This window comes from Neophocaena asiaeorientalis, unplaced genomic scaffold, assembly GCF_003031525.2.
Source record: "Neophocaena asiaeorientalis asiaeorientalis breed wild unplaced genomic scaffold, Neophocaena_asiaeorientalis_V1.1 scaffold4, whole genome shotgun sequence".
NCBI classification, from domain to species: Eukaryota; Metazoa; Chordata; class Mammalia; order Artiodactyla; family Phocoenidae; genus Neophocaena; species Neophocaena asiaeorientalis.
Window position 1 is genome coordinate 6120800 of NW_020173682.1, and position 15616 is coordinate 6136415.

The 15616-nt window shown below is 47.8% G+C and overlaps 1 protein-coding gene across 8 annotated transcripts in view; it reads left to right on the top strand.

Annotated features, from left to right (window-relative positions):
- MPP7 (MAGUK p55 scaffold protein 7) overlaps window positions 1-15616 on the top strand; it is a 284418-nt gene that overhangs the window by 37623 nt on the left and 231179 nt on the right. The window contains exon 1 of one of the 8 annotated variants that reach the window (XM_024750110.1): window positions 5792-5927. The exons of the other annotated variants lie outside the window; for them this stretch is intronic. The gene's annotated coding sequence lies outside the window, so the exon portion shown is untranslated. Of the gene's footprint in view, window positions 1-5791; window positions 5928-15616 lie in introns of those variants that run through there. 8 annotated transcript variants of the gene reach the window in all.

Here is a 15616-nt window from a genome sequence, read left to right on the forward strand (position 1 = left end):
CGTGTCCTTGAGGGCGGGGCTTTGCCCTCTCTTTGCTTCGCTGCTGCCGTCTGGGTCGAGGGAGAGCGGAGCGAACACATGGCTCTCCTCCGGAACGCGCTGTGCGTCTCATAGTGAGCAAATGAGGACGCTGCTCCAGAGGGGTTTTGCCCCGGTGCGCAGCACCTCGCAGGGCCTTGGAGGAGGGAGGAGGACGGGGGAGGGAGGGCATTTATCCAGAGTTGTCTCCAGCAGCCTCTTCTTCCTTCTGGAATCTTCCTCTCAGCTCCCCTAGGAGACACGGAGGCCAAGTGCTCTTTCCTAGCTGTCGCCGCTGAGGACTCACCCGTGATTAAGGCCCACCAGATAGAGGACTTTCAGGGGACCGAGCCCAGGGTTCAGACCTGCTAATTAGGCCCTTGCGTTTCAATAAATACATCCCCAAAAGAAGCTGGTTGCTTGGTGAAGTGAGTTTCACCCAGTGGAGCTGGGGTCCTCCAGGCAAGACAGGTCAGACATGGTCTGTGTGGTACTTTCATTAGGTGAGAGGTTGGATCCTTTTTTTCTTTGGAATAATTTGGGTAAGATTTCAGAAATACCGAATGGCGAAGAGACCAGGGTAAATACCATATGACTTTCACCCCAGATTAACAGATGTTAACATTTTGGCATATTTGTTTCAGATTTTGTTTTAAATGAAAGAAAGGAAACAGTGTAGATAAAGTTGAAGCACAATTTGTTGCCCTTTTCTCAGTTCTCTTGCCTTTTCTTCCCCACAAGCAATTGCTAATATGAATTTGTATCCTTCCATCTTTTTCTAAATGTGCTTTTACATATGGATGTTTCTGTCCTTTTAAGGGCATATCGGTGTTAAAATGATCATCAGCAGAAAAGATACACTGCATGTTTTGTTCTGTTACTTGTTTTTAAAAAATTGTCTGTTGTGTGAGTAGCTAGCTGTGGAGACACGGAGATCAGATGACATTTTCCATTCTAATTTTTTGTATTGTCTGCAGATGTCTTCTGTTTGTACCTAAAATTGCTAATGGAAATCCGTCATTGGTTCCCTGCTATTTAATAGAAATCCTTATTTGTTTGTAATGCCTTAAATTGATGAGAATTTTTAAAAATTGCTACCATTAGTAAGTTGAAAGCCTAATTTGTGGCTAAAGTTTCCACATGTACTTCAGCAGATGGTCTCAATATTCTGTGTTTCAAAAAGATGCTGCAAAGATACTGCATTGGGTGTGGAATCGTTAGTAGGGGATGAGTGGGTGGCTGGGAGTTTCTGTCTTGAGCTGACACATGTAGAACCGCTGTTGCTAGGGCCGCTTAGGGAAGGTGGGATTGTGTGGGGAAGTGTGTTATTAAATGTTTCTTCCGTTTTTTTGGCTAACAGTTGTTAGTTTTTTTAATATTACAACATGTCTCCTTTGGTTTAAGAAGTATACCTAAATATAACATTAGTACTTATGAGTCTCGCCTGTTCTTCTCAGCAAGCTCCGATGTCACTGTCCCCACTGTCTGGTGGACGTTGCACGTGAATCGCTCATCTTGACCTCAGGCAAAGCCTAAAGTGGAAAAACAGGTCCACTTTTAAACATACCCAGTTCCTATTCACGGCATCACTGTCCTTTTCCTATCTAAGATTAGGAACTGTAGAGTCATCTTTGAATTCCAGCGTCTCTTTATTTTTCAGTTTTAGATCTGCTTTCCCCTCACCCCCCCGACATTCTGCTTCACTGATCTCCTGTGTTCTGATGGCATTGCCGTCCTTCTGGTTCAAGTCTGCTCACCTCTGACTTAGCTCACTGCGGCTGCTGCTTTGCCGAGCATGCAGCCTTCGGTGTCCCCTGTACCCAGTTATCAGATTTAAAAACACTGCCCACATTACACTGTTTTCAGAGAGGACTTCTCCCTCATGGACCCTTAAGGGCTCTGAAGTTGCTATAATCAAGCCCCAGTTCTGTCACTTACCAACTATATGACCTTGAATGTATTGTCAGTATTCTGAGACTCAGTTTCCTCATGTGTAAATTGAGGCAGTAACAAGTGTTTAGGGTAGAGGGCTGTCAAGGGCTTGAAGTCAGAGAACTCACTTGGAAGTACAGTAGCTGGCATGGTCCAATTCGGGCACTTATTCCTAATCGGATCAAGTTTTTAATCCCTTTACCCAGATTGCATTGTTTTTCCATATTGTGCTACTCTCTAAGTATTCAGCTTTAACCTTCTAAAACTATAAACTGGTTGTGTGATCATCTCGTTGAACTTTAACCCCTTACCTTCCAGTCAGACCTTTGCATGCGTGTAAACCTGGGATCTTGTAAATACATACACCCGCAGGATTGGGTGCCTCCGAGTTTTCCACCTGTAATGTCTTTCTTTTTGTTTGTATTCTGTCCGTCCTTTAATAATCGAACTCAAAGACCCTCTTTTGTTTTTATTTTCCCCCGTTTCTTTCAACACTAACTTACAGCAGTGGATTATTTTGTTTATCCGTATACAACACCTTCTTGTTAGTTGAGTACCTTTATGTAGAAGCTATTTCCCTGTCTCAGCTGTAAGTCCCCTCTGGGCTGGGCCCCTATTTTGAACTACTCTTGGAGCCTAACCGTTGCTGAGTACTTCATAACGTCTTGATGACGCTTGCCACTAGATAACATTCACGCGCGGGGTAAAAATCGTGGCACTCTTTTTGGCCGGGACCGCTTCACACGTGAGTGAGTGTTGATATGTGTGGAGTCAGCAGAGCTGTGCCGCAGGAGTCGGGTGGCGTGTACGATGGACAGGGTTTCTGCTCTTGTTTGAAGGGAAGGCTGCCGTCAGACACGAGCTGGGAGGAAAGTGAGCTTCGCAGGGCACAGGAGGTACAGGTCGTAGCTGGAGCAGAGGAAGCGGAACTAGTCCAGGGCTCACCCTGTGGAAGTGGTGGTTGAACAGAGGCTGAGCGCGGCCGCCTGCGGGACCTGGAACAGTGTTTCGGGCAGAGGGGACAGCGTACGTGGGAAAGGGGAGCTGAGACAGAGCTCGGCGCGGTGCAGACTAGAAGTGCTTAAGACTGGAGTTGTTTTGTTTTTTTCTAAATCTTTTTTTGGAAGTCTAGTTGATTTACAGTGTTGTGTTACTTTCTGCTGTAGAGCCAAGTGACCCGGTTACACACACACACGTGTATATATATATTCACACACATTCTTTTTCGTATTGTTTTCCAGTACCGTTTATCACAGGATACTAGTGCAGTTCCCTGTGCTCTACCGTAGGACCCTGCTGTTTATCCGAGACTGGGGCTCTGAACGTGAAGGGGCGCGCGGTCCCAGGCGAGCTGGTGAGGTAGGGACGAGGGGCGACGTTGTCCACGGTCTTCTCAAGCCACATTCTGGATTTTGAGATTAGATTCTAAGAGCCAGTTTTCAGGTAGGGAGGGAGCTGATGAGTTTTTAGGACAGGTGTGTGTGGGTGTGTACGTGCGCGCGCACATACCTTTTAACGATCGCCCCTTAGTCGCCCGGAGCCAGTGCGTTGTGCGGGGCAGCTGTAGGTCCACAGTGAGGCCGGTGGCAGCGGCGCAGGGCGGGAAGTGGGCCGAGCCCAGAGACATCAGGAAGGTGATGGCACGCGGTGATGGGCTCGACGTAGGAGGGCAGGGAGCCACTCTGAGGGTCTGGCGTGGGCATCTGCGTGGGGGTCAGGGCAGGTTTGGGAAGTAGCGGAAAGACGTTCGGTTTGAAACGTGTTGAGTCGGAGGGGGCCTCTGCGCGTGAAGCGGGGGCGGCCCTTGGTCACACGCTGGATCCTGGGCGGGGGGAGGCCGGGGGAAGGACTAGAGATGCCGCGTACAGGTGACAGGTGCAGCCAAACTCGTTACTCTTTAGTGGCAGCGTTTTCAGGTTCAACGACACCTTTTAGGTATGGAACTTAACGATTTTGGCTGACTGTTTCGCAGAGATTTGTTGAGTACCTGCCATTTAAAAGCTACAGCGTTAAGCTCTGGGCAGATGCAAAGAAGAAGAATATCTAGTTTTCCTCTTGGGACTTTAACGTCTAAAGATAAACTACCTAAAAATTGAGCAAAGCACAATGGAACATGATTACAAAGGCAAATAGCGAGGGTAGCTGTGTTTGCTGATTATTTAGGTGTAGGATTTGAAGACGCGCAGAAACTGGCAGGGCGTGGTGAGCAAGATGGTTGAGTTTTACAGGAAGGCAGGTCTCTTTCCCTTTTGGTAGCAGGAAGCGGGGACGGGGTTGTCCAGGCAGGCTCTGGGGCAGAGCAGTGGCCCTCGGGTCTGTGTGGCGTGGACCCTGCATGAGCACACTGGGTGCGATGCATGGCTGTGATGGTGCTGTAAACCAGGTTTATTACTGGTTGTAGAGCCGAGGAGTTCTGGTCCGTTGAGAGGCCATTAGAAAATTGGCGTATTTTATGTAACTGTATTACTTTGTTTCCATGGTGTTGATGTTGTGTGGAACGCTTTTGATTGTTGATGAGTATGGGGCAGAGTTTAGGGAGCCTTGGTGACTCTAGATGCAGTGCTTTCTCACCGGAGTTCTGAGGTCTGTATCTCTATGGCTTCGGTTATTTGCGTGGGGATGGGAATAAAGATCTGTGAGGTCTAACACACGCAGAGCTTTAAGCTGTGAATGCAAAGAACGCTGTGTTCTGGTGGAGAGGAGCTGCTTTCACTGCGTTTGCATTTTGCCGTCGCCTCGATGCCATTTGTCTGTAAGTAGACAGAAGACTTTAGACTCTGCTTTCGTAGGCACTTCACGCTGATCCCTTAAGCGTCAAGGTGGGTGTGGGTGAGTGAACTGGGTGTGAAGGTGGGTGGGTTTTTGTATCTCATTGAGGTTGCTCTTCCTACCGTGCTGGGTAACTGCTTATGGATGTTTCCCGTTCCCTTATAGCTGTACCGGTAAAGGGTCCACCTAAGAAATCTCGACAGATGCATCGATCTGAATGCTTTTACTCTGTCTTAGGCTGTAGTCTTTCTCTTGATAGAATTCTTCTGTGATTGTACCAGATGATACAGAAAAGACTCCTGGCTAATTTAGGTGGCACTGACTTACCCGTCTCTTTCAGGCTGCTCCAGGTAACGTTAGAACCATTTACACCAGGTAGCTTTGTTCATAAAATGACGCTGTGGGTTGTTTCACTTGGCTGATGACAAAACCATTATTTTTCGTAGGAGGCAGTGGTAGGTAGTAAGATGTAACAAGTGTGTGAAACACCTGAAACTGCTCCAGCACCTCCAGGCATAAGTGTCCCGGGAACCTTTCACCTTCCAATTCTCTTTCTTTCTTTCTTTTTAAAAAAATGTCCGTGTGTTTCTAAAAGTAAAAGTATATACAACATTAAAATCTAAGCAAATCTTTATGAAAATTCAGTTAATGAGAAGATGAAATCTAGTGGAGCGAAGCCTTTCCCTGTATTGGATTCAGCAGCAGTTGCTACTGGAACTAAATTACTGTCTAGGAGGTGTTTCCAGCTGTTAGATGGTTGCAAAGAGCAGTTCCTTGAAATGTCACCTCTTTTCATTATCTGAGGATCTATCAATACCTGACATTACCTCTGTTAATTATTTTATGTATATGCACACACATATATGTATGTGAATTTACATCATACATATTTAATGTATGTACAGATACAGATAAAACTTTTACAGGTAGGCCACGTAGAGAAAAGTGCCATGAATTTTCACAAGGTGGACACACCTGTGTAAATAGCGGGTGTATTTGAGTATATGTGAGTACACTCTACGAATAATTGTCTTTGGTTTGTGTAACAGGAAGAAGCGTTGATTAAGCCATGAATCTAGAGGTGCATTTTAGTTTGGCTGAAGATGTCTGGTTATTCATATCGCGGGTGTTTTTCTGACTTAAACGCTCAAGGTCAAGCTACGTGGGTGAGAACATCGCTCATTCGTTAGTCGGCCTGAGTGTCAGAGGTGAGTCTTAACCGCGCCTCCTTCAGCTGCCCTGAAGCTGAGGTGCGTGGGCTTTTTATTCACAAGGGCATTGTTTTTGCTCCCAAGCTCTATGGGAGAATCTTAGCCCTGCCCTCAGGCTTCTATCAGGGCAGATGGACTTGTGTATGTCTCACAAAAGCCTTGTTAAAGTCTTGTTTGAAAGAAGCAGTATTTTGGGAGGCGTCTGAAAGGATATGCAGATCATACGTTATACTAGCTATTTTATTTTATTTTTAAAAATTTTTCTGTTATTTATTTTTTTGGCTGTGCCGGGTCTTAGTTGTGGCTTGTGAGCTCCTTTGTTGCGGCACGCACGTGGGATCTAGTTCCCTGACCAGGGATCGAACTTGGACCCCTGCGTTGGGAGCGTGGAGTCTTACCCGCCGCGCCACCAGTGAAGTCCCACTAGCTATTTTAAAATACACTCCTGGATCAAGCCAGATTAGCCAGAGCACAGCATCGTTGTATCATGTTTTATGGACAGACCAAGTTTTACTGCCTTGTTAGTTGGCGTGATGTTGGCGGGTGTTGTCAGGAAGTCCCCTAGACGTGTCACAGATTCTCTGGCCACATCACCTGTTAGTTTACCTTCTCAGATAAAGCAAATGGGTTTCAGAGTCTGTGACCATGGTCTGTACTTAAGTGAAATATTCTGCGGTTTCCCTGCTCCTTCCAAAAGGATAGGCTGCGTATCTGCGGGGAGCACCTGGCAGGTGTGGCTTGAATCCCCTTTGCTTAGAAATTGTTTGTGGGCACCTTTGTGTCTTTCTGAATTAAGCACATGAAAAAAAGTAATTTCTTCTTCAAACTTAATTTTTTTAGATCACTTTTAGTTTCACAGCAAGACTGAGGGGAAGCTACAGAGGTTTCTCCTGTACCCCCAACCCCTACATGCACAGCCTTCCCACCAGAGGATACATCTGTTACAGTCGAAGAAGCTACACTGACACGTCGTAATCACTCAAGTAGTTTACATTACGGTCCACGCTTGGTGGTGTGCATTCTCCGGGTTGGGGCGAATGTATAATGACATGTATCCATCGCTATGAATATCGTACAGAGTATATTCACTGCCCTAAAAGTCCTCTGTGCTCTGTCTTTTCATTCCTCTCCACATCTCAACCCCTGGCAACCACTGACCTTTTTTACTGTCTTCGTAGTTTTTCCTTTTCCAGAACGTCATATAGTTGGAGTCATGCGGTATAGTGGCCTCTTTCGTTTAGTAAATACGCACTTAAGCTTCTTGCATGTCTTTCTGTGGCTTGACAGCTCATCTCTCTTTAGCTCTGGGTAATACTGCCTTGTCTGGATGGACCGGAGTTCCTAAGTCTGTTCACCTACTGAAGGACATCTTGGTTGCTTCCAAGTTTGGGCAGTTATGAATACAGCTGCTCTAAACATCCACTGTAGGTTTCTGTGTAGGCTATACATTTTCAGCTCCTTTGGGTAAATACCAAGGAGTGTGGTTGTCGGATTTCACGGTAAGAGTGTGTTTAGTTTTGTAAGGAGCTGCCGAAGTGTCTCCCAGAGTGGCTGCACCATTGCGCCCCCCCAGCAGCGACGAGCGCTCCTGTTGCTGCCCAGCCTCTCGCCAGCATCGCGTGGCGTCAGTGCTCTGGTTCTGGCCACTCTGATAGGTGTGTCGCGGCATCGTACTGTTGCTTTCATTTCCACCTCCCTGATGACCTGTGGTGTGGATATTTCGCTATGGCTTGTCTTCGGATTCTCCTGACGTTGTCTTTTGTAGAACAGAAGCATTTAATGAAGTGCAGCTTGTCACCTGTTTCTTCCACGGATCGTGCCTTTGGGATTGTATCTGAAAGTCCTTGTCACACCCAAGATCATCTAGATTTTCTTCTGTGTTATCTTTTAGGGGTTTTATAATTTTGCATTTTACACTGAGGTCTGTGACCCACTTTGTGAAGCATTTTGACTAACACGAGTTTTCTTTGGTGATTCGTGATTTTAGCTGAGCATGAATAGTGCCCCACTTTAGATTAGTGTCTGGGGTGATGTTTCTTTCTCTCCTTTTCCTTATTGCTTACATTGTTTATAATGAGTGTTTATCATTTTTCCCCCCAAATAAGAGCTTTTTTTCTAAATCAGCTTCATTGAGGTACTGTTTATCTACAGTAATTAAGTGAACCTCTCTGTGAATTTCGGCAAATTTAGACCATCAGTCAAGACATAGGACATTTCATCACAAAGACCTTTCCCAGTGGGTCCTGCCACCACAGCTCTGGCGAGTACTCATCTGCTTTCTGTCACTTTCTATTAGATTTGTCTTCTCTGGTTTCATGTAGATGATATAATACAGTATATATTCTTTTTGTGACTAGTTGCTTCTCAACATAATGTTTTTAAAAATTAAAGAGTTTTTCATACAATGTTTAAAGGGTACTTCTCATTTACAGTTATTACAGGATGTTGGCTCTTTTTTTTTTCAACATCTTTATTGGGGTATAATTGCTTTGCAATGGTGTGTTGGTTTCTGCTTTACAACAAAGTGAATCAGTTATACATTTGTTCCCATATCTCTTCCCTCTTGCGTCTCCCTCCCTCCCTCCCTCCCTCCCTATCCCACCCCTCCAGGCGCTCACAAAGCTCTGGATTAATATAATTTTTTAAAAGATGAAAGCACTCCGGTTGCCGTTTGTGACAAGGTAGAACAGCTCTGCCTTAGTTGCTATGAATCTGCTTCTCCTGGTCCTGCCGGCTGTTTACTGTTGTACTAAAACTTCCAAAGAGCAGGTGTCTGGGGGCAGCCCATCCTCGGTGTCGTTTCGTGTTATTCAGGGAAAAGTAGCGTGTGCGTCTCCAAACAGCTCTCTCCTCAGAACCAGCAGCCCAAGCAGTACAGCTGCTGGTATCTGATCAACTCCAGTCCAGCCGCTTCCTCAGAGACGTGTTTAACTTGCGGTCACTTGGTATTTTTATACATCTTTTACAATAAACACTTTCATTTCCTACTGAACATGTAAGGAAAAAAAAAAATTAAAACGATGGCTTTAAATGTCACTTAAAGCCTCTGAACTGCCGGGTGCCTGCGTCTTGTGACTGCAGTGGCCTTAGAGGAGCAGCACAGACTTTGTGCTGAAGGAAAGTGCAGTCATGACGCCCTCAGCTGGATTTGCCGCAACTTCATCCTTGCGTACGCTGGAGTCCGCACACCCCTCACGGACGAGCTCACACATACCGTGATCCTCGAGGCTTTTCACCCTCTTAACTGGTCATGTCAGAGTCCAGCGGCACCTCCCGGTCTTGAGTCATCGAATGGAGCAGCTGTAACGGGTCTTGGAGATACTGGCCTTCATCTAGTTAGCCCTTCGGACTGTAGACCCCAGTGGACGCCTGAGCATGCATCACTGTTACCGGCAGAACCTCAGGACCAGGACAAGAGCCCTCTCAGTGACTCCAGCTCAGGTCTCTCTCCTGGGCTAAGAATGCCTGCTGCCATGTCAGTAAACAAAGGATGCTGGGGCTGTCAAGCCCTCAGCCACGGCAGCCCCCAGCGATACATCCCGAGGGGATTCAGGATGGAGAAAAGCAGGACGATGGCCCCAGAGAGCTGAGGTGCACATCAAAGGAATGATTTCAGTGAGCCCAGACTCTTGCACCTTCCCATACACAGAAAAGTGCTGACGTCATTAACTTGAAGCCTGGTTTTCTTTAATTAACAGCCATTTTTTGATGTTCCCACGGCCTCTTTGTTGTTGAAACTCCCACATATCCTGCCCCCGCCCCCCAGCCTCTTTAGTCCCTCAGGGCTGCCTGAGAGGCTGCCTCCTGGGCTTAAGTCCTCAGCAGGCCTGCCGAAGAATAAAACAGTTCTCAACTTCCAGTTCATGCATTGTTTTCAGTCCACGTTAGTATCCTGTCCTTTTTGAACTCCTCAATCTTACGCACAGTAAGTTAATCAAACTTCAAAGTGAAGTGATCTGATTTTATGTAATTGGAAGCCCTGCTTAATAATTTTCAGTTTAAGACATTCAAACACTGAAGACCGATTGCTCCGGACAGTTGATGATGGATTTATGTGTAGTTCAGGATGGTGGCGGAGGGACGTCTCTGCTAAAGGGCCCGGGTCCTGTGGTGCGGCTCAGAGGTGCCGCGGGATCTGCTGCGGCCTGCGTTTCCTTCCTGGTTTTATCAGAACTTCGCTCTGGCGCTGTATGTTCAGCCACAGCTTCCTTTGAACGTGTCGGGGTCTTTTCTTCCCGGAACCTAAGCCTGTGCTGGATCCCCTGCTGGGATGTGCTCAGCCCCCGTCCTCCCCCCCGCCCCCTATGATTCAGTTCTGTTCAGTTTCACATTCTTAGAGAAACGTGCTCTCCACCCACTGGAAGCCGTGTCTCCCTCCTACACTTGTTCTTCTCTCAATTATACTCTTCCCTTTCCTTTCCAGTCCTCATCACCCTGAGTAGTTCGTTTATTGCTCAGTTATTCACTTGACTACTTGTACGTGCTTTGTCTTTTCTGCTTGCTAGGCTGGCAGCTCCGTGCAGACACGGGCGGGCCATGTGTTTTATTCGCCACGGCATACCCAGCACCGAAAGGCAGGGACGGCCTCCTAGGAAACCTTCTAATGTTTGTTGACTCACTGAGTGGATCCAGCCGAAGCAGAGCTCAGCAAAGATTCCACGTAAAGGGCCAGGTAGGCATCGTACTAGGCTTTGCAGGCTCTGTGACCTCCGCTGCAACTCCTCGGGTCTGCCGTCGCAACCCCCAAGTGGCCGTGGACGGCGTGGGTGATGAGGCTGTGCGCGGGTAGAACCTTGTTGTAGAGACGGCCAGCTTGCTGTAGTCTGCTGGCTCAGAACAGCTAGCGTGTTGGGGCTACATTATCTGCTTAGGTCCCTTCCGACTCAGGTCTTACACTGAAGGACCCGACCGTGTGGTGCACTCGAGCCGCATGTTGACCAGAATTAACTGAAACAAGAACCATTTCCTGGGTGCTGACTGTGTGCCAGACACACTGGAAACTAGGACACAGAGACCCGGCTTCCCGACTCAGAGAAGCAGGCCGGTGAGCCGGCCGTGACGCAGCGAGGCCTCAGGGCTGCGAGGGGTAAACAGCCTGTGGGTCTTGGGGACGTCGAGGCCTCGGGACGATAGGGTGGGTGCCGTGTGCTGAGGGCTATCCGTGCGGTACCTGTTTGACTTCTCCCCGGGAAAACGCTGGAGAAGGTGTTATGAGGCTGAGAAGCTCCGGGAATCGGGGTCCAGTGAAGGGTTCTTTTGGCGTCAGACTCAGATTCAGGTCCTGCCCTCCTTCTTTCTCTCACTGCTGTGGCCTCTCCCGTTGCGGAGCACAGGCTCCGGACGCGCAGGCTCAGCGGCCATGGCTCACGGGCCCAGCCGCTCCGCGGCATGTGGGATCTTCCCGGACCGGGGCACGAGCCCGTGTCCCCTGCATCGGCAGGCGGACCCTCAACCACTGCGCCAGCAGGGAAACCCTACCTCTTTCTTTCAACTTGGGCCAGTTGTTGAACCGTAGAACTCAGAGGGTTACTGTGAAGATCAGATGAGTCTTGGAAATCACTTGACACAGAACACTTATGCTTGTAAATTTCCAGGCGACGAGGCGCTCATGTTGATGTACTAAAAATGCCTGTGAAACACGGGTCTGGACAATTAAAAACCCATTCTCTCCCCGGTACTGCGCTTACTGCGCTCATTACCTTTCACTTAAGAAAAAAGCCCAATTTGTGTTAAATTTCTTGATTGACTTGATAAGGTTAAAAAGCTATGGAATCTATTTCTTGGTGGTTGACCAATGGAACAGATGCATTAACACACTGAGAAACTTATAGGGGTTTTACACTGGGAAACTATCCTTGAGGAAAAGACTCAAAGTAGAATTAATCTTTTTAGGCATAAAGGCATTTTCATTTGAATTGGGCTCATGACCCTGTTCCTTTCAGCGCTCCTTGTTTTGTCCCTTTTACCCAGTGTTATTTTTTACATCTTTAATCTATTGGCTCAGGTCTACCTGTCTTTAAAAACCTAGTGTCTCTATGGGAACCCGGGGACCTCTCTCTTCTCTTTTCATGCCTGACTTCCCGGCGGGCTGTGTGTGCTGAGCGCTGCTGTTTCCTCAGGACATGTTCACGGTGCGTGAAAACAACTTGTTTTTTTCCTTCCTGACCATTACTGCTATTGGCAGCTGTGTCCCTGCTGGGTCCTGCCCTCGATCTGGCTCCCCCACCCTCCACTCTAATAAAACTGTTACAGGCAGTGTCTTCTAAGCAGTATTTTTGTATCTGAGTATCGACAGCCTTTGGAGATGAAGTGATGGCTTCTTCCTGAAACTCCCTCCCCCTTGACGTCTGCAGTGGTGCCAGTGAATTCCTCTTTTAGACCCGGTTCTGAGCACGTCCTTTCCATCCGGCACGCCCTTGCCCCCTGTGAACTCCTTGGGCTGGCATTCAGGATCCCTCTCCCTAATCTTATCTCCCACTTTCATTCCAACGCTTACCTTGTGTTTTATCCCAACTGTAATAAACAGTTTCCCAAACGTGTCTCCTGCTTCCCACTCCCATCTGTTTGCTCAAGCTGTCGGGAGACGGCGGAGCTTCATGCCGGGGCGCCGCAGCCTCTCCTTGCTTTGCTTTAACACTCAGAAATGGTATTTTATTTCTAAAGAACTCTATGAAGCCAGGATTGGTGTCTGTCTCATTGTCTCCACTCTAATTTGGTGGTCCCAGCAGGCACCAGGAGGCAGAGTTAAAAGCTGAGCCCCCTCGCCGGCCCTCTGGGCCGTCCTTCGGCTCTGGTGGTTGATTTCAGGTCTGGGCGTAGGTTTCCTGCATGTACTTGGTTGCTGACCAGGTCAGGATCGGGGCTCGTCCGGCTCAGTTGCTGCTCTTGAGAGCCAATCCCTGTTAGGATGGGGCTTCTTCCTTACTCAACCCTCCTTTTCTGGGGATGGAAGCTCTGGTGGAGCTCTGGGGCTCAGGGCTCTGTGGAGCTGCCTTCCTGGAGGGTGAACACACACACCTGTTGCCCAGGTGCTTTAGAGCATCTGCGTGACTGGAGATCGTTACCTGGCCCAGGAAGACCCGTTCCCTGTTGTGTGTCCTCTACTCTCAGTGTCTCACTACGACACCACTTCACTTCCAGCACCAGATGCGTGGGCTCTGTCCTGTGGCACCAGACGGGTGTTGCATTTTAACTCAGGTCTGACACTATCTACCTGGAGGCAGCATCAGAACAATCCCACGGGACCGCCCTCCCCCTCACGCCGGGTGCAAGTCCAGGCGGCCACCTGGGCTTCTGACTCTCCAGCAATAAATGGGAGGTTCTCATATAATCATCTCAATAGATGCAGAAAAAGCTTTTGACAAAATTCAACACCCATTTATGATAAAAACCCTCCAAAAAGTAGGCATAGAAGTGAAAAGAGAACCCTCAGAATGGGACCAAATATTTGCAAATGAAGCAACTGACAAAGGATTAATCTCCAAAATACACAAGCAGCTCATGCCGCTCAATATCAAAAAGCAAACAACCCCCAATCCAAAAATGGGCAGAAGACCTAAAATAGACATTTATCCAAAGAAGATATACAGACTGCCAACAAACACATGAAAGGATGCTCAACATCACTAATCATCAGAGAAATGCAAATCAAAACTACAATGAGGTATCACCTCACACCGGTCAGAATGGCCAACATCAAAAAATCTACAAACAATAAATGCTGCAGAGGGTGTGGAGAAAAGGGAACCCTCCTGCACTGTTGGTGGGAATGTAAGTTGATACAGCCACTATGTGGAGGTTCCTTAAAAAACCAGAAATAGAACTACCGTACGACCCAGCAATCCCACTACTGGGCATATACCCTGAGAAAACCATAATTCAAAAAGAGTCATGTGCCGCAATGTTCATTGCAGCTCTAGTTACACTAGCCAGGACGTGGAAGCAACCTGTGTGTCCATTGAGAGATGAATGGATAAGGAAGATGTGGGACATATATACAATGGAATATTACTCGGCCATAAAAAGAAACGAAATTGAGTTATTTGCAGTGAGGTGGATGGACCTAGAGTCTGTCATACAGAGTGAAGTAAGTCAGAAAGAGAAAAACAAGTACCGTATGCTAACACATATATATGGAATCTAAAAAAAAAAAAAAAAGGTTCTGAAGAACCTAGGGGCAGGACAGGAATACAGACATAGAGAATGGACTTGTGGACACGGGGAGGGGGAAGGGTAAGCTAGGACGAAGTGAGAGAGTGGCATGGACATATATACACTACCAAATGTAAAGTACATAGCGAGTGGGAAGCAGCCACATAGCACAAGGTTATCAGCTCGGTGCTTTGTGACCACCTAGAGGGCTGGGATACGGAGGGTGGGAGGGAGACACAAGAGGGAGGAGGTATGGGGATATGTGTATACATACAGCTGATTCACTTTGTTATACAGCAGAAACTAGCACACCATTGTAGAGCAATTATACTCCAATAAAGATGAAAATATATTTATATATATAAATGGAGGTTCCCACGACCCCCTCCTTGGGTTCAATTAATTTGCTAGAGTGGCTCACAGGAGTCAGAGGAACATTTTACTGACTAGATCACCCACTAGAAAAGGATACAACCCAGGAACAGCCAGATGGAAGAGATGCACAGGGCGAGGTCTGGGGAAGGGCAGGGCTGGCGTGCCCTGTCCAGGCTCCACTTGCCCTGCACCAGCCCGCGAGCTCGCCTAACTCTGTCCTTTTGGGGTTTTATGGAGGCCTCGTGACACAGGCATGGTTGATTAATCTCATTGGCCGTTGGTGACTGAACTCAGTCTCCAGCCCCTCTCCAGTCCCTGGAGGTCAGGGCAGGACTGAAGGTTCCTACTCTCCAATCGAGGTTGGTCCCCTGGCCACCAGCCCCCATCCTTAGGGGCTCTCCGGAAGTCACCTTATTCCCATAAGCTCAGGTGTGGTTGAAAGGAGTTTTTGTTTGATCAGTAACAGAAGACACTTTTATTGCTCTTGTCACTTAGGAAATTTCAAGGGTTTTGGGAGCTCTGTGCCAGATACGGAAGGAAGATCAAATATATGTTGATGATAAATCATAGTGTCACGTGCCCCCTCTTGAAGATTACAGCACCTGAATGAGGACTAGGCTTCCCACATTCGTCAGGTGTTTTGCCTTGCTCCTGTTAAAGAAAAGATAGTATTTGAAATGTTAAAAAATTTCTGATGCTCATGAAAGTGAGGCAGACTTTATACAAGAGAGGCCATTGTGATGAGTGGAGAGACCACTGTGGCGGGGGGCTTGGAGTCCGGGAGGATCACGCTCAAGTCCGCAGACAGCTTGGGCACGTGGGAACTCACAGCCAAAGTCAGGGGTCAGCATGGATGTCCTTGTGCGGAGATTGACTAAAAGGAACGTCTTGGGTACGGCGGACTCTGTCTAAAGCAATTCCCGTTGCAGGCGGGCCAGGGCGATTGGGCCTCCCCTGGGGGTGGAGGGAAATGAGCCCGAGCAGATACTGAGGGTGAGGGGTTCTGGTTAAACTGGCTGATAGGGATTCTTGCCAGAATTGTGCAGTGCAGGGAGCCCTGTGCAGGAGTCAGGCGTGGTTGAGAAAGACTTCAGGGGGTCCTGAGGTGAGTTCGGTTAATGAGAAAATCTTCCTTATGCTCTCAGCTGCAGCTCCTGGAA